The 25254-nt window shown below is 41.7% G+C and overlaps 1 protein-coding gene across 2 annotated transcripts in view; it reads left to right on the top strand.

Moving 5' to 3' along the window:
- Positions 1 to 25254, top strand: part of LOC123320528 (nuclear pore complex protein Nup88) — a 146121-nt gene that overhangs the window by 117131 nt on the left and 3736 nt on the right. The window lies entirely within an intron of this gene.

The following is a 25254-nucleotide window of genomic DNA, read 5'->3' as shown; positions in this document are numbered from 1 at the left end:
AAGTTATGCGTCTCAATATCATCTGTATACAGGGTGTTTTCAAAGATGAGGCTTTTTTTCAACAGAAGGTAGAACTCAAAATTAGTTGTTTAACCAAAAATTTTCTATATAACATATCCAAGATGGCTAAGATACAACCCCTAGAAGTTCGAGAAAATTTCATTGAATTTCAAGTACGGGGGACTGTGGAAGGTGACTCCGGCATCGCAAAGACGAAACAAAACATAATTATGTGGCTGGACAATGAATGGTTCAATACCAAGTTCATCGGATTAGATGCATCAGGTCCCTTTGAGAGAATCATAATTGTTGTATCTTGCAATTTAGGGTGAGAAAAAAATGTAGAAAATCGAGGCAGTTTTTTGAAAGTGCCTATGTTAGTTATGTTGAAAAAAAGCTATGATGTTTCCCCATTTCATCCCATTTTTACGACGATTGTTGGAATGTTCGAACAAGAAGATTGTGATGCCCACTATGGAAAAATTCGTGAATAATTTGGACGAATTTTATTGGTGAGATTTTGAAGTATTATTCTATTTTTTACACTTGTGTCCTAATCCTCATCTGTCAGTTGGTATCGGAATGAGCCAATTCATAAAATCGTGTAAGTTACTGAAAAATAATGAGAACAATTCGGTAATCCTAAGTTTCCATTTTCATTACCACGTGAATATCAAACGAGCCAATATCGTGAACAAAACCACATGGTCGAATCAGGAGATAAGTTTTTTCCCACTGCTTTGCGATAAGTCGACTAACAAACGGTCTAGGGTCGTATTAGGATCTATTTCAGTATTCATTTTCAATTTTTTTTCAACTTTGTCATTTTGAAAGTTTTGTTTATGTGAATTTTGGTGAAACGCTTCATTTTGACCAGCTCTACCTTCTGTTGAAGAAAAAGCCTCACCTTTCTATTTTCGCTTCTTTATATCCAGCTGAGTATTTCTGTCTTTTACTATATTATCTTTATTCCTTATACTTTCGGAGATATTCGGTTTTCCACAAAAAAATTGCCAAAAACATGGATACAATTAAATAGGCATAGTAAAAACATATTTAGGATGGATACGAATGAAAGTTTGACAGATATCCATTAAGTAATGATAGCTGTGTCATCTTAAATAGTTTGTAGAGGCAATTATCGTTGGGCTTCTTCTATCAAACAAATACGCGCCTTTGAGAAAACTTTTTATATTGAGGAATTGCTGCTCATTTGGCAATTTTATTGAAACCTCCTTCAGTTTATGTTAGAATGTGTTTTTAAGTAGTGTGATATTGCAGAATTTCGATATTTTAACATAGTTCTATGCTTGGCGGAGAAGTGAGAGGTTTCGTTCGTTTAGTGAATTTTATTAACGTACTTCATCAGCTCCGAAATCCCGTTCTACACGTTGAACTAAAAACACCCCTCCCGCCCTAACATCGTAGGCGGGCAAGGATATACAAAATCTGCAGAACCAAGCAGGCAGTGCCAAAATATAATCCCGCAATAATTTTATTGTTTTTTCATGCTAATTACGGGCGAATCTTAAAGCCACCTCCCGTAGTCGCATAATTCCCCATTATAACCTATGTGTTCCTAATTACCCTACCCCGGAACGCAGCCCCATCCCCCCCGGTCCCCATAGAAGACGCCTGCACAGTTTGAATATTCATTCGGATCCACTCTATGGTCGTAACGAACGTTACCTCTTGCTCTTTCGCTAGTTTTATAATCGTATATCGCGAGATTTTGCGGATGGAGCGGAGATTTCAGGTGTGTTAAGGACCTGAGGAATAAGTGGACTAATTTCTCATTTATATACTGCTCCGGTGCAGCCGTTCCTAGTTATGAAGGATTGAGGGGATGCTGATTCCGATTTCATTTAGTTTGTTTTTATGGCGGGACAGTTCCGAGACCAATTAGGTGGGTGAGAAGAGGAGTTTTGGCATTTTAAAATCTACCAAGATCACTGGGAATTTAGGTACTAGGAATCTGTCTTTACCAGTGTACTAATAATAGATAGGTTATACATATACATATACTTCATTCACTTTTATTTTAACAGTCGGTTGGCCATGGAAATTTGACACATTTCACTCTGTATAGTACGAAAATCTGAGGTTATGAAGCTTGTCAAAACATTTTTGGATTTTAAATCAACGCTATGTTGCCCGTTCTACGTAAAAGTTTCGGTTATTACGTATTTTATCATAATGTCGAATCTATTCGGAAAATATGTGACGATCATAATTGAAGTTTATACAAACTGATTGAAGGCATACCAAATAGAGTTATTTCCATGGAAAATACAAGAGATCAGTATAATATCATAATATGCAATAGCTTGAGGAGAGTTAATGTTCTTCTTTGGCTTACATCATTTGTAGATTTCAAAAATATTAACCCGAAGATGAAATGCATATGATGCAGTGATTGGGAATGGGTATCTCCCGAAGGAATTAACAGATAATTACAAGAATGTTAAATTCTTCAACAAAAATCATCTTGCATCAATATAAGTAAAAGGAATTGAAGGAAGTTTCAAGTTAAGATGAACTTCACCTTTGAACAAAAATTTCACATGAATAAACAAGTAACAGGGCAACTTTCGTGTATTTGTGGCTATTCATCTTAATACATTGATGTAATAATAATAATTAGGTATTTATTAGTACCTTAAGACATTTACATTGTATAGGACAAGTCAAATGAAAATAGAAAAATCCATTTTAGAGAACTTATTCTCCGATGACATTTATCGAAAATCCTGTAGTAAACTTTTCGCATTAATTCACTCAAACATAAAATTCTCAAATGCCACCACTTTTTTGAGTCTCCCAATAGAAGGAAATTCTTTGTCATTCTCTTGATTGACAATCTTTCTGATTGTGGAAATATCCAGCTGAAATATAAGTCGTTTAGATTCAGATGAAACATTATATAAATTCTCTTACATTGAATATATTCGCTACCGTCTGACATATTGTGGATTTTAGAATATCAAGGTATAACTATTTGAATGAGCGGACCTAAATTCTAAATAGCACTTCCTGAAACCATGTCTCTTTTTTCAATCACTTTCGGAATTTTCGTAATAAAAATTGATATTAGTTGTGGCAACGGCGTTATGACATTAACGACATTTCATGAGTGCCAACCTAACTTCGTTCTAGTTACAAAAACTTGAGAAAATTATTTCATGGCCAACCAACTGCTAAAATAAATTTGAATGAAGTATACAAACAACGTAGGAAATCTTCTGCATTCAAATTTACGTACTAGAGACCATGACTCCATTTCAATAATAAAAATATAAAGGGTGTATTTGAAAGTGAAACTTTTTTTTGAACAGAAGGTAGAACTGCTCAAAATGAAGCGTTTCACCAAAAATCACCTATACAAAACTTTCAAAATGACAAAGTTGAAAAAAATTGAAAATGATTACTGAAATAGATCCTCGTCGTAAAAACGACCCGATCAGAGTTCCCCGAGAAACCAACCCCCAATCCGTCAATTATCAAAAAAAAAATCATAATCCATCCGCACCCCCTGCCCCCCATCGATCCACGCCTCACCTACCCACCTTCGCGAAATTAAGACAAATATCTGTTCACTAATAATTCAACTTTATGTACACCCGTATTTCCCCTGGGATAATCCGGAAACGGTGAGAACGGTGGATGTGGTGAGGGTGCCTTCGACACTCAATAAATTCAAATTTTATCGTAGCAGGCGAACTAAGATTAGACCGCAAGGAGGTGGATTCGACGTCGGGCCAAATAAGGTTGTAACATTGTTGCGCGCTGACACTGAAAACGGTTGAACCTTATAGCGATCGTCCATGCTGTGAAAATCATTGAAAATATTATGTTAGACACACTTTCAGATCAAAATCTGAAACGAAATATGAACGAGATGAATCAATGATAAAGAACATACTCTTAGCTTCATTTCACTCAAGCAGACGAAGCTTTATTCCACAATAACATAATTTCCTTCCTATGTTAAATCACAATTGTCTAATTTCGTAATAGAAATGATAAATAATCGTAGATATTCAATAATCGAGAGTCCAGGTTATACGATAATGGAACTCAGCATACTAGTGAGCCAAGAGATTCGGCTATCAGGTAGATTCGCCTTTTGGTGGTGGGTAGATCAGCCCATAAGATAAGGTATATTCACCTATTGGATATTAAGTAGATTCTCCAAGTTGGCAAATTCGTGTAGTATGTAGATTCGCCTTATATGTATATAGAATTGCTCATAAGGTAGACTCACCCATAAGGTAGATTAGACGTGAAGCCAAATAAGCTTACAATATTGTTGCATGCAGCCACTAAAAACAGGAAGATTCGTCTTTGAGGTAGATTCGGCTATCAGGTAGATTCGCCTTTTGAGTAGATCAGCCCATAAGATAAGGTATATTCGCTTATTGGATATAAAGTAGATTCTCCAAGTTGGCAAATTCGTGTAGTATGTAGATTCGCCTTATATGTATATAGAATAGCTCATAAGGTAGACTCATCCATAAGGTAGATTCGAGGTGAAGCCAAATAAAAGTACAATATTGTTGCATGCAGTCACTAAAAACAGGAAGATTCGCCTTTTAGGTAGATTCGGCTATCAGGTAGATTCGCCTTTTGGGTAGATTAGCCCAAAAGATAAGGGTTATGCGCCTATTGGATATAAAGTAGATTCTCCTAGTTGGTAAATTCGTGTAGTATGTAGATTCGCCTTATATGTATATAGAATAACTCATAAGGTAGACTCATCCATAAGGTAGATTCGACGTCAAGCCTAGTAATATTACAATATTGTTGCATGCGGCCACTAAAAACAGGTGGATTAGTCTTTTATGTAGATTTGCCTAAAGAATTTTCACCCATCAGCTAAATTTGCCTATACGGAAGATTCGCGTAGTATGCAATTACGCCAATCATCCAAAGGTAGATGTGCCCATAAAGTAGATTCGCCTAATAAGTAGATTTGCTGATTAGGTAGATTCGACCATAAGATGACAGGTTAACCTATTAGGTATTTAGTAGATTCTTCTGTTGGGTAGACTAGCCTATCAGATATATTCGCCTTTCAAGTAGATTCGCCAATGAGGTAGATTTGCCTTATAAGTAAATTCGCCCATTAGGTATTGAATAGATTCTTCCATTGGTTAGATTCCCCCAGTCTGTAGAGTCGTCTATCAGCTAAATTGCCGTTTCAGGTAGATTCGCCTTTGAGGTAGATTTACCTGATAGATATAGATGGACCATTCCATTAGATTCGTTCATAAGTGTAGTTTTGACCAATTGGTATGTCAAGAAGTCAAAAGATCCTAATGGGTAGATCACTATTCATCACCCGTACTCATTTGCATTCGCGAATTCATGGAAAAACCTTCCTAAACCCCAGAATATTCCTCGAAACGAAGGGAGAACGCCCAGAAAGCAGGATAATACGCCGGCATCTGTATCCGTTTCAGAAATTCATGGAATATAAGACACGATATCAATGAGGAGAATGATATACCTCCGACTGCCACGGGTCCACGGTTCCACCTAGCGGAACGACAGGGGGGGTCGAAGGGGTGCAAGGGAGACAATCCCGAACTTCCAACAGCAATTAGGAGCAACGTTTACTTACGATAAATTATAAAATATTTCTTCGCGCGGGGAAGTTTAAATAATGCCACTCTGGCTGTATGGAAGAAACCCGTGTCCCGCCTCTAATGTATTCCCAACAAAACTTCCCTAATATAACACCGGATTAACAGCGGTCCCAAATAATGTTTCCTGTATGTTCAGCTAGCTATTGTTGGCGGCTGCGGCGCTCTTCGATCTCGACGACCGCCCTTCAGAAGTTTGAAATGGTGTCGTCGTGTTGTAACACGAAGACAGGTTTATGGAATTTTGCTGGGGTTATAATATTATACTTGCAATAGGAGGACACTATATCAACATCTTTGATTACAACGTTAGCGAAAACTCAAAGATTTCGCTATTAATGGAATTTCCTTCAGTCATTGCACAAGGTTCATATTTGTACGAGGATATATTGAAAAATTCTTAGCCTACTATAGAACCAAAGAATATTTCAATGTCAAAATATTTCAATACTCAACATATTCCCCTCTGGATTGGATACATTTATTACAGCGAACCTGCAACGTCTCTAGGCCTTTCCAAAAAAATGTTTTATCTTGCTCTGCAAACCAGACCTACACAGCTTCTATTACCTACTCGTTGGAAGAATATGAACGCCTTTTCAAACTTCTTTCCAGTTGAGGAAAGAGATGGTAATCAAATGGAGCCATTCCATCGATTGTTGCTTTGTTTCTGGATCGTAGAAATGTACCCAAGTCTCATCCATAGCAACAATTCGGTTGAAGAAGTCAACATCGTTTTCAAATCGAGCACAAATCGAATGCGATGCTTCTACCCTTGCACGCTTTTGATCAACATTCAATCATTTGGGGATCCTTTTAGTCAGTGCTTCACATATCCGTTTCAGCACAATTCGAAGGTCTGATAGAATCATCATCGATATTTTCAGGGACTGACCTGACATAGAATCCGCCGATTGGTGTGTGTAGAGTCTCTTGTTAGTTCTTCTCCAAGCAGCATGTGATTTAGCAGAGTAGCTTGACAATGCGAGTTCTAGCTCACAACTACCTCAAGTATTGCTTCACAGTGACAGCTTCAACCATTTCTCAAAAATATTCCCTCTCAATGATAGATAAGCATGTTGAATATGTGATATATTGTGAAATCTGTCACGCCCTGTTGCGGGACTTCTGGAAAAGGTGATATAATAAAGAGGGACACCTAATGGTAAAGAGGTCATAAAGTACAGCTGCTATTATGTAAATAACTGCCACGTCGTGACTAACTCGAAAGTTGTGATTAGTTTTCGCTCGTTTCGATGGGAGTTTCGGCCAAGGAGGTTGAGGAGGTTGCGCCAGTGACAACGGCAAAGACGCCGATGCACCTGTCGGTGGACTTAATGGGCGAAAGTTTCGTACTGGATTTTCATTAGCCGACTAATGAAAATAAGACGCCGGTAAGCGTTTTTCGATTCGAAATGAGTAAAGTTGTCCTGGTATTCAAACTCCTCAAGAAAATGACCGATGTAATTAAAAATAGTAAATTGTTAATCTAAGATGGGTTGAAAGCGACTAAAAATTATGTGAATTCATGAAGCTAGTTAATGCTGGAGGCTGAGGGCAGAATGTTGTTTTAAAATAACGATTATTAACGTAAGACATCCTCAATATACAGGTGGAACTCATCAAAATAAGTCGTTTAACCAACAATTGTCTATATAAAATATCCAAGATGGCTAAGTTCGACTAAAATTTCATAGAATTTCAAGTAAGGGACTGTGGAAGGTGACTCTGGCATCGCAAAAACGAAACAAAACATAAACATACGGCTGGACAATGAATGGTTCAGTACCAAGTTCATCGGATTAGATGCATCAGGTCACTTTTGAGAGAATCATAATTGTTGTAACGTGCAATTTAGGGTGAAAAAAAAAATGTTGAAAATCGAGTCAGTTTCTTGAAAGTGCATATGTTAGTTATGTTGAAAAAGCGATATGATGTTTCCCCACTTCATGCCATTTTCACGACATGTTTTTTCACCCTAAATAACATTATACAACAATTATGATTCTCTCAAAAGAGACCTGATGCATCTAATCCGATGAACTTGGTACTGAACCATTCATTGTCCATACATATGTTTATGTTTTGTTTCGTTTTTGCGATGCCGGAGTCACCTTCCACAGTGCCTTGAAATTCAATGAAATTTTGTCGAACTTCTAGGAGTTGTATCTCAGCCATCTTGAATATTTTATATAGACAATTTTTGTTTAAACGACTCATTTTGATGAATAAGAATAAGTTTATTACATCCCCTCAGACAAACAACCATTGTATGGGACAGGTCATACAGTTTCACAATAACAATATAAACTTATATAAAATTAGAATAGCAATTTGAACTTATGTAAAATTAGAAAATTGATTACGTTTACAATAAAACTATAAAAGCAGTTGATCAACAGAAACTTCTTAACTTCTTTTTTGAAAACATTATAAGGTAAGGTCTTGAATCTGTCAGGCAAGTGATTTAAAAGTTTAATGCCGTTATACAGTGGTGATTTTTGGAATTTTGAAGTTCTGTGAATTGGATATTCAAGAGTGTTCTTGTGTCTTGTGTCATGTTTATGGAACTCACAGCATTTTTTGTTGATGAGTTCTGCATTCTGTCGAAAAAAAGCCTCACCTTTGGAAACACTGGTGAATCGTACAAATATTTCAACGCTAGATTCTTGAGGTCAAAAGAAACACTTTTTTCCCAAATCATTTTTTCCGATTCAGCTCTGATAAAAAGATATAGCCATTTCAAGTTTTCATAATGAGCTGTGCCAACCCTGGAAAAACAGAATAACCTTCAGAATAACTAGTTAAATCTGTAACACTACACATCAGTTTATCGTTTAAACAGAGTTGTATTCAGCCAAAGTACACAATTTTTCAAATTTCGCAGATACTGTTTAATTTTTGAACAACGAATTACTCGAAAACGGCTCATTATACAAGAAAATATGAAGAATACTTTTATTTTACAAAGCGTTCAAATATTCATTAGATAGAGTTCAACTTAGTTTCAAGTGTTGGGTTCTCTGAATTTCTGGTACTTTTATAGAACGTAATGGCCATAATGAGGAAACTGGAAGATGTGGCTGATATCTTGTGTTCCAAAAAGATTCATCAAATAAATAACAAACTATATTCCGAAATTCATTTCATTCGATAAAACCGTTTGTGAGTTAGAACTAAAAATAACATTTTTCTATGGATTTTCAACAACCTGTATCTTTTAAACCGAGCCGATTCAGAAAAAATGGTAAAGGAAAAAAGTGTTTCTTTTCACCTCAAGAATCTACTGTCAAAATATTCGTACGAGTCAAAGACTCACACTCACTGTGAGTTTGTGAGCTCACTGGCAGAATCCAGGAGAGAATTCTATTGCTAGAAGTTTATTTGAGCAGACCAGCTTGCCCAACCTTGTCCAAGGCTCACTGTTAGGGACTCTTCATGAGAATTCATCTCGCCCTTAAACAGCATGTTCAAAATCGACCAGTCAGCACCTCCACCTCGACCAACGACCCCAAAAAGCAACGTCGCCAAAAAACGACCACCCATCAATACCCTCAAACGGATAACTCACCTCCTCCAGCCATCCCCCGACCCCTACGGCCGCGTCATGAACGCCCGCGATTAGGCGATACATTCGCGCCGTATCGGATGTGCCGAAGCGCGGTCCGCAAACATAAAAATAAACGATCCGTCCCATCAATCCCCCTCCCGCCCGATTGTCGGCCGTCGAACGACGGCCGGAATACGTGCGCGATCGTCGATCGCGAGTGCTGCTCGGGCCGTTAATGCGCGATCGCTTTTTTATCTGGACCCGGTCAGGCGAACGGCGACTCGCTGAGTCGGCAGCGATCCGATCGTCCGTCTTTGAGTTATGGTGTTTGGATTCCGATGTCGCGGACGCTCGGTCGCAGCGGCGATCCGATGATAAGGGGCGGATTCGCGGGTGATTAACGGTGGGGTTATCCGGAAGTTTGGGAAGCGTCGAATACGTATCGGCGGTTCTTTGTTGTCGTTTTCTTCGGATTTTCAGTATGCTAAGAGCTTTATTCGGCCAACAATAGCCGATGTTGTAGTTTGGTGAGGGAGTTACATTCCACTGCGACCTTAAGGTTTATTTTGCCGCCCATCAGAGCTCTTCCCACAATTGCCTTACCCACAGTTCCCCCTCCAGCTCCATAGTTTCAATGGACTCCAGTATCTGAGAGGACTTCAAGCAGGCTAAGTCCTCTGTAACGTGGTTACCTCGGAGGAAACTTATCTCGAGCGCCAGCTATTCTTTTCACTAGGAAGAATAGCAAACCTACCATAGAGTAGCTGCTAGTCGGAGACAGAGTGCGCTGTTATCTAGGGTGGCAGCGATAACGAAGTAGTCAAAATCAAATTATGTACTAGTTTATTCACACCTTGGGAAACTGATTATATGTACAACGGAGATATGTGTAGGTATGAAATATGAGCGAATCTATCAGCAAACATACATTTGGGAAATTCTATACGGTCACGAGCACTTTGTAAAGTTTATAACGGGTACAGTGAAAATCAAAGGTTGTTCAATTAAATGCGCCAACCAGAACTGACGAAATGGATACGAAGGATGACCTCGCGAAGTGAAATGACTAGCTATACGGTATCGGGATGTAATTAATTGTATTTCTTCAATGAAAAGAAACACATCCAGGGCGGATCTATTCGAGACTTTTATTCGCTACCCCAAGGGCTTACGCTCCATGACTGATAACGAAGAAAAGGTCTATTTTTAGCGCAACTACGGGATTTCACTGACGACGAGCGGTATCTCTTATTCTTTACCCCAAGGGCTTACGCGCCATGACTGATAGAAAAGAAGAGATTTCGGATTCAACACTTATGACGCGGAACGCGGACAGGGGGGTTGACGGGACTTTCCCTTCAGTACCCCAAGGGCTTACGCGCCATGACTGATAGCGAAGGGAAAAGTCAGACTCGCGAAACAGGGTAAAGTACGATAAAATGTAACAGAAAGCGATACAGTACAGCAGTGTCAAAGAAGTAACCGGTGTAGGTCTAATGAAGAAACTGGACGGTAAAGACGGGGACCTACCTCCTTTATTTCAGGCACTCGCGGAAAACAAACTAGAACTGAAATTTAATTGCTAAGAGCACTAATACTCGCAATACAAAATTATTTATGAATTTGTTGAACGGCTTGTCGTGCACACAATTAGAGTCGAAATCAAAAAGTAAAAGAGACTGAAGTAAAAAAGTATTTCTGCCAGAAAAACACTCAATCAGGAGCCTAACGCCAATGAACACTTGGTGTTTGTCCCATATATTCCAGCGCTAGCCTCTACCGAAGCTTCTTCTCGAGGTTCTTTCCATTGAAACCCAGAGAAAACTACATATGCAGACGACTGCGCACTTATCGCTAGTAGCTCAGAGGATCTACAGATGTTGGACACGATGTATACGAAGCTTTAGACTCAATATTGACAAGACCAAAATTCTGGTAAGATCGCCAGAAAGCATTCAAACAGATATCAGCCTGGAGGATGAAACTCTAGAACAGGTCGAGCAGTTCAAATACTTATGAAGCTTCATAAATACTAGGGCTAACCTAGACACGGAAATACACAGCCGTATCAATTCAGCATCACGGCCATTCTGGAAGCTAAAGGACGGAGTGTTTCAAAAACCGACCTCAATCTGAAGACCAAGACAGCACTACGGAAGCGAAAGCTGGACGCCCTACGGGCGACATATTAAACAACTTGAACAAACGCAACAACGTCATCTAAGACAAATAATGTAATCAGATGGTTCCACAAAGTTTCGAATGCAGAAGTCTTGCAGCGCGCGAGTTGTACAACAATTGAGGCTCAAGTAACGCAGGCCCGACTCAGATGGGGCGGCCACATTCTGAGGATGCAAGAGACAAGACTCCCCAAAATATCTCTGTATGGCGAATTCACAGAGGGAGCTCGGAAACCTGAAAGCCAATATAAGAGGTATAAGGATATACTACATCAATCCCTAAAATCGGTTAATGCCAATCATAACTGGGGACAACTAGCGTTAGATAGATCACAGTGAAGATCTTTGGTCCACAGCTATAATGTAGACTCGAGAAGAATACAGCGACTGCCAAATCTCGTTGGTGACTTTTCATGCCCGGAGTGTGGAAGGATCTGTAGGACACGGTTGGGTCTCTTCAGTCACAGGAGGGCACACTAAGAAATTATAAGTCAGTGGAGCTTAGCTAAAGCTGAATATGGGCCCCTCAGACTAATGTTTCACCTAACTGTAAACGAGTGATGAGCCATTCCTCATGAAGGGGTTCTCCCGATATTGCATCTCCCACGATATCACTTTATGGACGCATCAACCACCAATTTCCTACTGCCAGCAATCGCACAACTTTGTTACGACCGATAAAACCGGGAAATCGACGAAGTACCTGAAAAATTCATCGGCATTATATTTTTTTTTATCGATGCCGATGCGATATTCGCCATATTTTTACGAGCGGGCGCGCGTAAAAAAAACAAGAGTCGTTAGCCGCAAGTTATCAAAAATTCAACTCAATCCAACAAAAGGCGTTAAACAGACATTCGACGGGGTCAATCCGGAAGTTCACTCAGTAAATTCGCCTAATAAAACTGCCTGTACGGTAGCCGATTGGGTTTCGGTCGAAGGTAAACATTGGGGGGCTGAAAACCACCGATTTAACAAAAGCAGAACAGAAAGAAGTTATTCATCGCAATTTAATCGATTCGTATAGCGTCCGTGGCTTGGTGGTTTGAAGCGTCGGCTCCGTATTTCGCAACCGCAAGGTACTGAGTTCGATCCCGGGCTAGAGAAGAATTTTTCTAGTCCATACGGGTACGGACCACCATTCACTGTTGGGTTCAAATTAACAGTGATGTGCCTAAGGTAGCGTAAGGCACAGTGACAAAGCCTAAACAGAACACGACGGATTCACTGAACTCGTTCAAGCTCACAGAGCATCTGAGGAATACTTCCATACCTATGGAGGATCAGGAAAATATGAATCATAGGTGGTTCTGTGGAAAAGCCATACCATTCATGGACATGGAAAGATTCCACCCAAAAAACCCTAAATTTCATCCAACGACCTCTCAAGCCTCCATCGACTGCATGGCTCCTCAGGAAATCCAACGTCAGCATCCGACAATCAGGTCCAGGGCGCAAACCCGGCTAGATATAGATTAATTAATGAATAAACAATGAGCCCAAGGCCGGCTCTGATGATAAGATATGGGCTTTTGCGGCGTTCGGAGCGCGCTACTGGCGAGAGAGGCCATTCGAGCAGGTCGCTTTAATATGTATCAGCCTACCCCCCCGACCGACACCTCTGATGGCTTACTTTATTACACGATTTTCGATAAATTATTCAGGAAGAACAGATAACTCATCCGGAGCTTCGGATACGGGGATAAACCGGAAATGGGACGGGGGAGAAGATAGAAAACTGTTTCCTCTGCTTGGCACACGTCGAAAGTTAGGATAAGTCGTTTTTTGTCGGATCTCGTTAACCAGGTTATCGAGGAGATCGTAGAAGAGAGAGAAAGAGAAATTCCATATGTTGAAGATCAATTTTACTGATGAGCACTCTCGAATAAACAACTTCAGCAGTTTTAGCTATATCAGAACAACTGGTATTCGAGCAGAGGACATATATGTTAGGTTACCTCTGCTAAAACTATGCTGTTCATGAAAAGAATACATAATCTCTAGAGGTAGGTTCATATGACAGCACCGGTTCTTTGTCTAGAAGTCTAGATCATAAACTTCAGATAAGTGGAGTGATCCATTGTGCCTCTGTAAACCCTGATGAGGCATGGACTTCACAAGCTGACAGTTTCCTACTCATCATGTCGAGGTTACCAATACTGCCAACGTTCAAACGTATGGACCACCCTCTTTTCGTCTCCGTGTATCGCTGGCTGAAAACTCCCGATAGCAATAACAAGATGCCTGCCATAAAACATCGCAGACTACGGAATTCAATCAGGCCGTATCGTGCGTACGAATTGGAAGATCGCATGTCCAAAGCCCATCCGGCTGACAATCCATGTACGTGACGATGGATGTCCCCCTGAATATTTCACCGTTCGCCATCCCCCCTCGAAGTGACCAGGGTAAGAATGTACCGTAATGTTGAATAAGTCAACCGACACTCAGCGATAGGCAGATATAGGCTGGATGTCGTCTTCACGAATATATGATGTAAAGTTAGAGGAGTTGAACACGATAGTTCGTGTTCGGGGGGTGTTAGGGATAGACGCAGGTTTTGAATACGATACGCCTGGAGGGAATTTGACGAGGGATGATGCATGCGGGTGATTCATTCGTCCGAGAGAATGTCTTCCAGGTACATTCTTCTTGTTCCTCCTTTGTCGTGGAGTAACGAATGGTGTAAGTCTTTTGTACAACGAGTGTTCGCATCACGAATGGATTTGATCCTTTTTGGATCGTCGTAGTGGGTTCGTTCTTCATCATCAGTGGCCCTACCATATGGAAAAACCTTCATTTTACGAGGATATATTGGAAAATTCTCAGCCTACTATAGAGCCAAACAAAATTTCAGTGTCAAAATATTTCATTACTCAACATATTGTCCCCTTAATTGGATACATTTATTATAGCGAACCTGCAACGTCTCTAGACTTTTCAAAAAAAATGTTTCTTCTTGCTCTGCTAACCAGACCTCCACATCTTTTATTACCTCCTCGTTGGAAGAAAATTTACGACATTTTAAATTTTTTTTCAGTTGAGGAAAGAGATGATAGTGGGATGGAGCCAAATCTGGTGAATAAGGGGGAAGTTCTCTAGTAATTCAAACCCTAAATCACGAATTTTTCGCATGGAAACATGAGATTTGTTTGCAGGGGCGTTGTCCTTCAAAACCAGAGCACCTTTGGATAGCTTTCCGCGTCTTTTCTCTTTAATTTTTTCCCGTAGAGTGGTCAGTAATGTCGAATAGTAATCTACGGTTATTGTTCTACCCTTATACAAAAAATCAATCATAATTACTCCATGCCAATCCCAAAAAAATGAAGCAAGAACTTTTCCAGCAGATTTTTGGATATGAAACTTCTTAGGTCTTGGAGAACCAGAGTGTTGCCATTCCATCGATTGTCGCTTTGTTTCTGGATCCTAGAAATGTACCCAAGTCTCATTCATAGTAACAATTCGGTTTAAGAAGTCTACGTCGTTTTCAAATCGAGCACAGATCGAACTCGATGCTTCTACCTTTGCACGCTTTTGGTCAACATTCAAACATTTGGGCATCCATTTTGCAGCAATTTTTCTCATCTCCAAATTGACGTGAACTATATGATGAACGCGTTCGTATGAAATATTCAGTGCTTCAGATATCCGTTTTAGCCCAATTCGACGGTCTGATAAAATCATGTCATGAACTGCATCGATATTTTCAGTGACTGACACAGAAACCGGCCTTCTCGATCGGTCATCATCTTCAATGGAAAATTTACCTCTTTTGAAGCTTGCAGTCCAATTTTTTATAGTCGCGTACGAAGGACATTGATCACCAAGGGTATTAAGCATAATTTCGTAAATCTGCTTACCTCTTAACCCTTTATAAATACGCGTCCTAGCTTCTTCGCCAATTATGCGTGTTGCATCTTTTCCAATTCAGAGTCCGTACGAATTTCGCTAACTAACCCCCTTCTAGACTTTTGATGATGGCTCGATACTCCTATTTTTCGATGGACATCTTCTTTCTTTTAATTCATTGCGTAACTCTGGTTTACTTTTTTGACCCAAAACTTCACACTGACACTTCTAATGAGTTTGTGTTCGTTGCTATGGTAACGCAATATTTTTTTTTGTGCATGGAACTGGTCTAGGCTAACTAGATATCAATACATCCTTGTATGCCTGGCTATACGCTTTGAACGTGTAAAAACGACCATCTACTTCATTCCATTTGCAACTCTTTTCGAGAATTTCGAGATTTTCGAGAAGTTTATTCGAAATCTACCCCAAAATCAACGTGTAAACGCCTCTTTGTTGAACATGCATCATCACTAGCATCCCGCGAAGCAACCCTCCCCATTTTTCCTGGAAAAACCCAGACAACCCATCCCCTATGTCCGAATTAAAACCCAGAACACATGCACTCGATACAATTTTTTTATTAGCAATCAAAAAACGCTCGCGCATCCCCCGCATAAGGGCCTAATTGGGGATTCGTACCCGTCCCGTCCCTCCTAATTTATTTTCTTCGGGGACCTCGCGTCATTAATAAAAATGGACGGTGTTGCGGCCCGCTCTCTCGACGTTCGAATTTCGGGCAGTTTTCTCTCACTTACGGTCACTTAGTATTCATAGGACGGGTCATAACTCCAATGGGGGGGTGGGACTGGAAACGGATAAAGTATTACCAGTTGTACAACCGGTTAATATTTCACGTGGATTGTTCGGGGGCAACAATTTCGCGAAATTAAGGGTTTTAATGCGTTTCTAGACGAATAACCGGAGAAAGAGTGGAAGTTTTGTTTTGAGTGGAAATAAATAGGTGGATATTCGACTCTCTAGGTTTCTTTTGTCGTATTTCTTCACGAGAAATTAAAATTTTTGAAGTTACGAAAAGGTTTATAAATACGCGTCCCTGCTTCGTTGCCAATTATGCATGTTGCATCTATTCCAATTCAGAGTCCGTACGAATTGCGCTAACTAACCCCCTTTTTAGACTCCCGCGAATGCTAAATCGAGTCAAAAACTAACCGTGGAGATTATTCATCCGCATCAGCATTCTAACCCTTCCCGAGGCCACCCCCCGCAGTTAATTCGCACCTTCTTCGGACGCCCGTTACGGATTTAAGTCGGAATTCTTCGGATGTGCCGCCGTGTACATTAAAACGATGTCATAATCTCGATAATTGCCCTTTGAGTTTGAAACGGCGTACTTTTAATCCTCATCCGGTATAACTTCGGCCGTTTGGGCCCCACCCCCCCGTTGTTTGCGTCTCGGGTTTTGAGTCCTAGAAATCCGCTGATATCGTTCCACGTCTGATAGTAATGCAGACGTGGCGGTTTTACTGAATTTCCACCGAAAGAGAGGTGAATAGGGGTGGTGTCGTTACTCTCCACCAGCGTGTTGGTCTTTATTGGGTTTTATCTTCTCAACCGAAGGGTTAAAGGTGATGGATGGCTTTTCTGAAATGATTCAACATTGCCATCATCAGGGTCACGTGGAGGTTCACTCACGCAATACTGCGCCATGTAAGACAATGAGGAGAAGGTTTCAGAGACGTAGAGCAATATATTCTAACAGTGCAGATACTATCAGAGAAGTGATCTATCATGTGGTCAATTTAAAAATGAATTTGGGTTGCCAAAGGCAAGAATAACAAGGTCTTTTCGCTTTCCCCAGGTCACTGAGGAATCAAGGAAAACGAGGAAGCTAATACACCAATACTTATTGAGATATAATTATTATCCAGTCCTCACGTTCTTCTTCTAGATCTTCATAATCTGGAAAAACTCGCTTAGAGGTTCTCATTCCAAAGACAGCTACCTCCAGAGGTTGTGTGTATCAACCCTCTGGCAATAGTCTGGCATACTAAGGCAAGTCAAAGCAGTAGAAGGAAAACCCTGGATAGATTATCAATATGACTTAAGCCTTGCGGCTTCCACACTCCCCTCCGGAGGAACATTCACTTATTCCAGATATCTCAGATATCAAAAGGATCAAACTCTGTTAAAGCCCTTTCCAGGTTTTCGGGCTCGTGGTGGTGGTCGCTCCTTGGCTCCTTGCTGTCGGTTGGATTCCTGATCCACCCGCACTTCCTATCGAAGCAGACGGTGTTCCTCTGAATTCCCCATGTACTTGCGTACAGTTCTCGCCGTTCCCAGCAGTACTGCTTTCTGCATGACCCTATAATTTATTATTATTTGTGGCTCTATTAGCCTTTCTAGAACTGCAACTATGAAGATCTTTTGTTCTCTACCCTACTCATTCATAGGAACCCAAGGAGATCGTCAATGCTGTTGATAAAACCGACAACATCCCTAAGGGCCGTGGGCGTTATCTCGTGAGTATCCAGGACCGGTTTCCCCATATGAATGGTTCTTAGGCTAGCCAGCTCTGGACACTTCATACCATGTGTACAGCAGTTTAGCTTCTAATCCATAGAGCCTACAAGACTCATCTGCTGACTCCCCCATATGGACAGTGCCCTGTCAGCAGTCCCACCATCAGACGAAGCTCAGCTCGTGACAGCTTTAGCAGTTTTCTGCTGTAGGTCGGTGAAATCATCATGAATTTCTTTGACTGAGTAAGTCCAGGAGTGTTTCTTCACATGGTTATTCTGTTGTTCAACTCTCATTGTTGGACCGCTGGCTTATATTGGTCTTTTCCAAACCTACAGAAAGGCTCAGGTCCAGCAGGTGTTAACCTTGATGTTTTTTGGAAGTTCATTGGCTTTTTCCTTTCATTCAACACCACAACGCTCTGGTACCCATAGTAGAGTCACTTCATTGCCTCTGGCCAGTTGCTTTATGTTATTACGGCACCATGTCAGCAGAGATCCCTGGCAGTGTGATTTCAGGGACCCCAGCGTGGCCTGGCTGTCCGTGGTGATATAGATTTGCACCCCTTTGAGGTTCATTTTAAGACACTCCTGAGCACATACGTAAACAGCCAGTGTCTCGGTCTGTAAAATAGAGGGTTCAATTCCCACGGCTTATAGATCCTCAGTTTAGGTCCATATACGCCAATGCCTGTGCCCCTTTCTGATTTTTGATCCATCAGAGCAAGAGCCTAACGATAGTGTGGTGCTTGCCCCGTATATTTCAGCGCCAGCCCCTGCAAGATAAGCTCAGGGAGACGAACATCTACACGACAAGGAATAGCCAAGTAACGCTGAGAGCTGAGGGCTCTGGATTCACACAGCCAGTCCAAAGAAGTTTCTGGGTTGACTGGCAATGGCGAGGCACTCTGTCACCAGATGATCTGGAGTTTCATCCTACTGCCACAGAATCTTTACTAGTTAGGTTCTCCTGAAACCACTCTCACTAGGGGCTTTCTGAGGCCACAATGCCCTGTAAGGAATCCGCTAAGAAGTTTAAGATCAAAGCAAGAATATCTTGCTTTGAGTGAACAAGAGTCTACTTTTTTCTACTCTCCCTGGAAATTTCTATTCATCCTCAATAAATTGGCCCCTGAACAAAAACTGTGCCCTAGTGTTGTCGATGAAGACATATGTTAATGGTGAAACATAACCAAATCTTCACACAATTCAGCAAATTTTCAATGTCACCACCATGAATTCGTTCTACTCGATACCACCCCCACCGGAGCCACGTGTCTTCTTCCAGCGTCTCCCGGGGGGTGGTCTTCCACTCACTCAACTTCGCATATTAATTAGTCCACCTAACCTCCTCTGAATAAATTCGCAGAAAGACGTCGTAGCGGGCGATAATGAAAAGAAATTTTAATTAGGGGCGGAAAATAAGACGCGGCGGGTCTACGGCCCTGCCACCGACGCACTAAAGTGGCGGATTTACGATATTTATTCGGCGAGGTCGTCTCGCGAAATGATAATGTGACATGTTTCAACGACGACAATCTTGCCGCCTCGCCAACGACGGTAATGGATAAGACGGCAGATGACGAAATCGTATTTTTGGGGGTGGTTGGTAGGGGGCAGTTTCACCCTTTCACGTTGAAATATTAAGATATGTTAGAGGCCGGGTTCTAGGTTGTGATGAAACGCTGAATATTTCTGACAGTCGGAATGGAAATTCAAGTTGTTTCATCAACGTTGAAAGGTGTCGCCAACTGGCATCATGGACTTAGGAGAGAGGTAGAGCTAGAATCATCCAGACCCAGTAACCTTGGATCTTTCGGCTACTTTTCTCTGGTGGTCTCACCAACAAAAACACTAGTTTTTTATACAAATTTGTTCCACATGTTCACACTCGAGTACAAAATAGCTCAGTCTTAACATAGGTTGACAAGATTTTCTATACTCCTGAACACCCTTCGCCTTGAGCACTGCAACTGCGATGAACAAGGGAAGGCTGCTCATAACATCCGTGTGGGCTTTGCCAAGAGGTGTCATGTGTATCACCTGCCACCCAGTTCCTTGGAGGGGAGTAAAGTCGCGGACTCTTCTTCCTCTTGAACTGTCACACGTGTCGAACCCACAACATCTCCAGAATAATCTGTTTTGGCTGCGAAGTCAGATGGAACGTCGTAATTCTCTTAATCTAGTGGCTTCCTTCCCCACCCTCATAATCCCCCCTCGTTTATCCCTAACCTCGTAACCGTCAAAGAGAGAAACGTCAAACGACTGTGACTCGTCACGTACGACACTGGCGATGGCAACGAAAAGGGTCAGGTGGAACGGCAAAAAAGGTAGACCAGTGGAAGGGTTTGAAGCCATCCATTATTAACCGCCCGCCACCCCATCCGGTCCTTAAATTTGCAGAATTAGCCGAGTGCCTGCTTGAGTTGCCACTTTTATATTCGGGCAGTCGTGTTTTTCAAGTGCCCCCATATTTATTGACGACAACGTAGTCGGGACGAGAGAGGGCATTCGACCGTTCCGTGGATCGTGAGTAAATGCGGGAAATGTCCGATTGCTGAGGGTGTTTGTGACTGGGACGCTGGAGAAGAAGTATATAGGTGTAATTGAGGATTTACTTCAGAACGTGGGGGTATGGCTCAACTGTCAATTACGCTGACGCACCTATTGGAGGAGCCTGACGCTTGCATTAGGATAAGGAATTCTCTTAATTGGAATCTCCAACCAGGAAATTGGGTTGAGGATGTTGAATCAACTGGACTCAAACCTCTTCGAAAAACCATCGAATGTTGCCAGTCATCTTCGATCTCGGAGCGTCCTTGAAACGGTCACAACTGACCGTCCTAGTGCAATAAGTTTCGTGAATCGTCTGGACAAAAGGTCATCCACATGGTTTACTGATGGATCAAAACCAGAGAGGGGCACCGGTATTGGCGTATATGGACCTAAACTGAGGATTTCTAAAGCCCTGGGAAGTGAACCCTCAATTTTACAGACCGAGAAACTGGCTGTTTACGTATGCGCTCAGATGTGTCTTAAATTGAACCTCAAAGGGCTCATATCTCATCACCACGGACAGCCAGGCCAAGCTGAGGTCCCTGGAATCACACTGCCAGGATCTCTACTGACATGGGAATGCCATAATACCTTAAAGCAACTGGGCAGAGGCATTAAAGTGACTCTATTGTGGGCACCAGGGCATTGTGGTGTTGAAGGAAATGAAAAAGCCGATGACTTGCAAGAAGAGCATCAAGGTTAACACCTGCTGGACCTGAGCTTTTCTGTGGGCTTGGAAAATACCAATATAAGACAGCGGTCCAATAATGGGAGTTGAGCAACAAAAAAAAACCCTCTGGAGAACACTCCTGGACTTAATCAGTCAATGAAATTCGTGATGATTTCACCTACCTATACCAGAAAACTGCTGAAGATGTCACGAGCTAAGATTCGGGTGATGGTGGGACTGCTGACAGGCACTGTCGGTACAAATATCATTTGTACCGGGGAAAGTCAGCAGATGAGATCTGTAGGTTCTGTGGATCAGAAGAAGAACCAGCTGAACATATGGTATGCAAGCGTCCAGAGCTAGCTGGCCTAAGATCCATTCATATGTGGAAACGGTCCTGGATACTCTCGAGGTAACGGCCAAGGCTCCTAAGGTTGTTTTCGGTTTTATCAACACTATTTACGACCTCTTTGAATTGCTATGAATGAGGAGGGTTGAGAACAAAGGATCTACATGGTTGCAGTTCCCGGAAGGCTAACATAGCCACAATGATACCGATTCAAATAATAATATTTCCTGAACAAGGCTGCTTCATCAGAACTCTATCGAGTTGTTTGTGTTGCTGATAGTTCTACTCCGTTGAAGCTACAACAGGACCACTTGGAAACAATTTGTAGAAAGCAGAATTCGTAACTTATTGGGCAAACCTTTGCATGGAAGGCACCAGAACGAGGTCAATCATGATTACGTCGACATATCTGCGTCGAACTGCTGGTTGACTTCCGGAAGGTTTTTTCCCGAGACAGAGGGCTTCATCCTCACCATCCAGGACCAGGTGACTCCGACAAGGAACTACATGAAATATATCGCCAAGGATCCCTCAGTAAAGTACGATAGCCGTCGTTATGGCTGTGCGTCACATGAAACTATCCAACACATCACCGGGGGATGTCAGAAGTTCGCAGGCACGGGGAACAAGAGTAGACATGATGCTGTTTCGAAGATTCTTCACCAAGAATTGGCATTAAAACACCAACTTCTGAGTTCTAAGTTCGAAAAAGGTTCCTTTTTACAATTACCATCCGGATGCTGTATTGGAAAATGAACATCACAAGCTCTATTGGGATCGCACGGTTCTGACAGACTGGAAAATAACCCACAATCGACCAGACCTCATATTGCTCAATAAGGATGAGGACACAGCACTATTCATCGACGTGGCGATTCCAAATAATAACTGTCTTCTGGATGGACACACTGAAAAAATTTCAATCTCGAAGAACAAACCAGGAGACAGTGGAAGCTGAAAGATATCAAGACTATCCCTATTGTCATTTCATCGACAGGCCTGATACCGAAGAAACTACTAGAGAACTTGAGGAAACTTCAGTTGGACGAAAATATCTATAGAGTCATGCAGAAGGCGGTACTGCTGGGAACGGCGAGAACTGTACGCAAGTACATGGGGAATGCAGAGGAACACCGTCTGCTCCGACAGGAAGTGCGGGTGGATCAGGAATCCAACCGACGGCAGGGAGCCGAGGAGCGACCCGGACCCGACCACCACCACGAGCCCAAAAACCTGGAAAAGGCTCCAACAGAGCTTAATCCTTTTGATATCTGAGATAAGTGAATTTTCCTCTGGAGAGGAGTGTGAAAGCCGCAAAGCTAGAGTCATAACAAACTGATATAGTCGATACATGATGAAAATTCTTAGTTGAACTAAAAGCTGAATTGCTGAATTGAACTTCCCTCATTTTAAGAGTAAAATTCGAGAGCACCTCATACTGTTTAATGCAAAAGGGCCCCAGAATTACTTCTTTCCACATTCGCATTTTATGTTTTCCCGATTTTTAGGAGTTCACTAATGCAGTAAAAAGAAATTATGAACCTCCCACCCTCCACATAAAATCCGCATCCCCTTCCACCGTTCATCTCGCGTATTAATGCCTTTCGGAAGCTTCTCTCCACCGCTCGGACCGTACCTCCCTCACCCCCAGGGCCCCCCGGCGGCCGCAGCGTCCGCAGAAAGAAATCTAACCCTTTTCCTTCCGGCCCTACCCGCATCTATATGCATCCACGCATCCCCTATCGATTACGTCCGCGAGAAAAGGTCGTAAAAACGGTCCTTTTCTCCCCCTCCCCGACCGACCGTGGTCCGGCTGGACGCTACTGTCGTCAAAGTCAATAAATCTTGACGGGACCTACGAACGAACGTCCGCGTTTTTCTTGCGGGGAACACATTAATTTTTACGATCGGAAGGGTTGGGGAACGGCCTGATCCGATCGCTGTGGAATGGGGGATGAAATCTGAAATTTTCATTGTTGGTCCTCGGGCCGGAATGCCGGCGTCGTTATGGACAGGTCGAGGATCGTGATTTGTTGGGGCGACAGCGTTTTAAATCTGTTTTTTTATACTTCTGACGTTGTTCGAACTTTCAATGGAAATGTCGAGTAAAGAAAACAATTTACATTAAAGAATGATCACGCTATCACTGGCCAATTTGCCATCGTCAGGACAACTAAATAGGAAACGTTCCACCGATGAAGAGCAGATGCTGACAATGGTTTCGGTCTCATTTGACCCTGTCAGAGCTACACAGCTCCCTCTACGATTGAAAACGTTTGGAATTGACGGACCCTAATTGAATACTGGCAGGCGCTTCTGAGTATTATCGAGTATTATCGAGTAGTACTCGAGCGCCACCCAGTGGGAAAATTCGGGATTTACTCGAGCGTGTCAGATTAATATAAGGAGAGATACTTTGGACCCTGTAGAGTACCTCTACCAAAAATTAGACCTGTATATAGGGGAATTTTCTAGTACAGCCTGTCAGAATAATTGAAAAAACGACTTTTGTACATACCCGAGCCTGTCAGATTGTGATATATGTGGTTAATTACATGTTAAAAAGTTAATATTCACTTAATCTGACAATGTAAGCTTCACGAAAATGTGTGGGAGGGCGCCAAACTTCAAACGTCAAATGTACATTCTCAAGCTGGGTGGCTTTTTTCTAATTTTGAAGCTAATGATTCAATTCACATAACGGAAAAATATAATCTGGCAGTTTCAGCATGCCGAAACAATAAAAATTGGCCATAAAGGTCATAAAAATCAGTTTTTTTTTTCAATTATTTCCTCTCCTAGGCTTCAAATTGTTTTCGCATTCATTATAAAAGTTGTAGAGCATAACATTTCCTACAAATTTTGTCCGAAGCAATTTTTTCTACGCTCAAACGTTTTTGAGATATATGGGAATGAATATACATTAGACTGGGTTTCAACACTGACCTTGGCCTTTCGCATGTGTGGCTAAGCTCCTCACCCTTATCGTCCTCTAATTCGAAAACGGTTAAGAGTATGTAAAATTGCTTCAGACAAAAGTTGTATAGAATTTTATCATCTACAACTTCCAGAATGATTACAGAATAGTTTAGAGGTACAGGATAGGAAATATTTAAAAAAACGCCTCGTTATCATCTTCAAACTGTCACATTAAGAAAACCCCCCTGATTAGTGTCAGATTAATGGATCAACACGTCTGCAACACCGAGATTAACAATCTGTATGAAAATCTGGCACGCTAGAGTATGTAAAAGTAACGATTTTCTTTGCATTTTCAAAGGATCGCTGTGACCCTGCGTCACGTCCGAATTGTCAGTCTCTTGAAAAGTAGCTTGGGTCCAATTAACATATCCTCTAAAAATCTGAATCGCTCGAAAAATTGTTTTACCACTTTTAACTCTACGGCCAGCCCCACCACGGTGAAGGAACTGTGTTACTCTGACGAGGTCCACTGAGACCGAAACAATGGTCAACATCTGCTCTTCTTCGGTGGAACGTTCTCCATTTATTTGTCCTGACGATGGCAATGGTATGCATCTGAATTAATTCTTATTAAAACGGCCCTTTTCACGCTATCGAACATGGTGAGTTCTTCGATAAAATATGCTATACGCCATCATAATTGTGAAGTGTCATTCACCGTGTCCATATACCAGCAGAACGAGACAGCACACCGAATAACTCCCTCTACCCTAAAAACCACTCTAAGGTCGTTAGGTACCGATTCTGTTATCGCGACAGGCCGTGGAAAAAACCCTTAATATCAACCCGACCGCCATTTTTCCGTGCACGCCACCTGCATTGATAATTCCGTACACAAATTGAGGATACCTAATTGCCGGGATACCAGACCAGAAAAAATAATTAAAACCAGATTAGATAATGAGGAAAACTAATGAGTTACTGCGGCGTGAGGGGTTTCTTTTATTAAAGATAGGGGATGGGGTTGGCGGTCATACGCCGGTATGTACCGTG

Source organism: Coccinella septempunctata, chromosome 9, assembly GCF_907165205.1.
Source record: "Coccinella septempunctata chromosome 9, icCocSept1.1, whole genome shotgun sequence".
Classification (NCBI taxonomy): Eukaryota; Metazoa; Arthropoda; class Insecta; order Coleoptera; family Coccinellidae; genus Coccinella; species Coccinella septempunctata.
The sequence above is the reverse complement of the archived record's forward strand: the minus strand, read 5'-3'. Positions and strand labels throughout refer to the sequence as shown.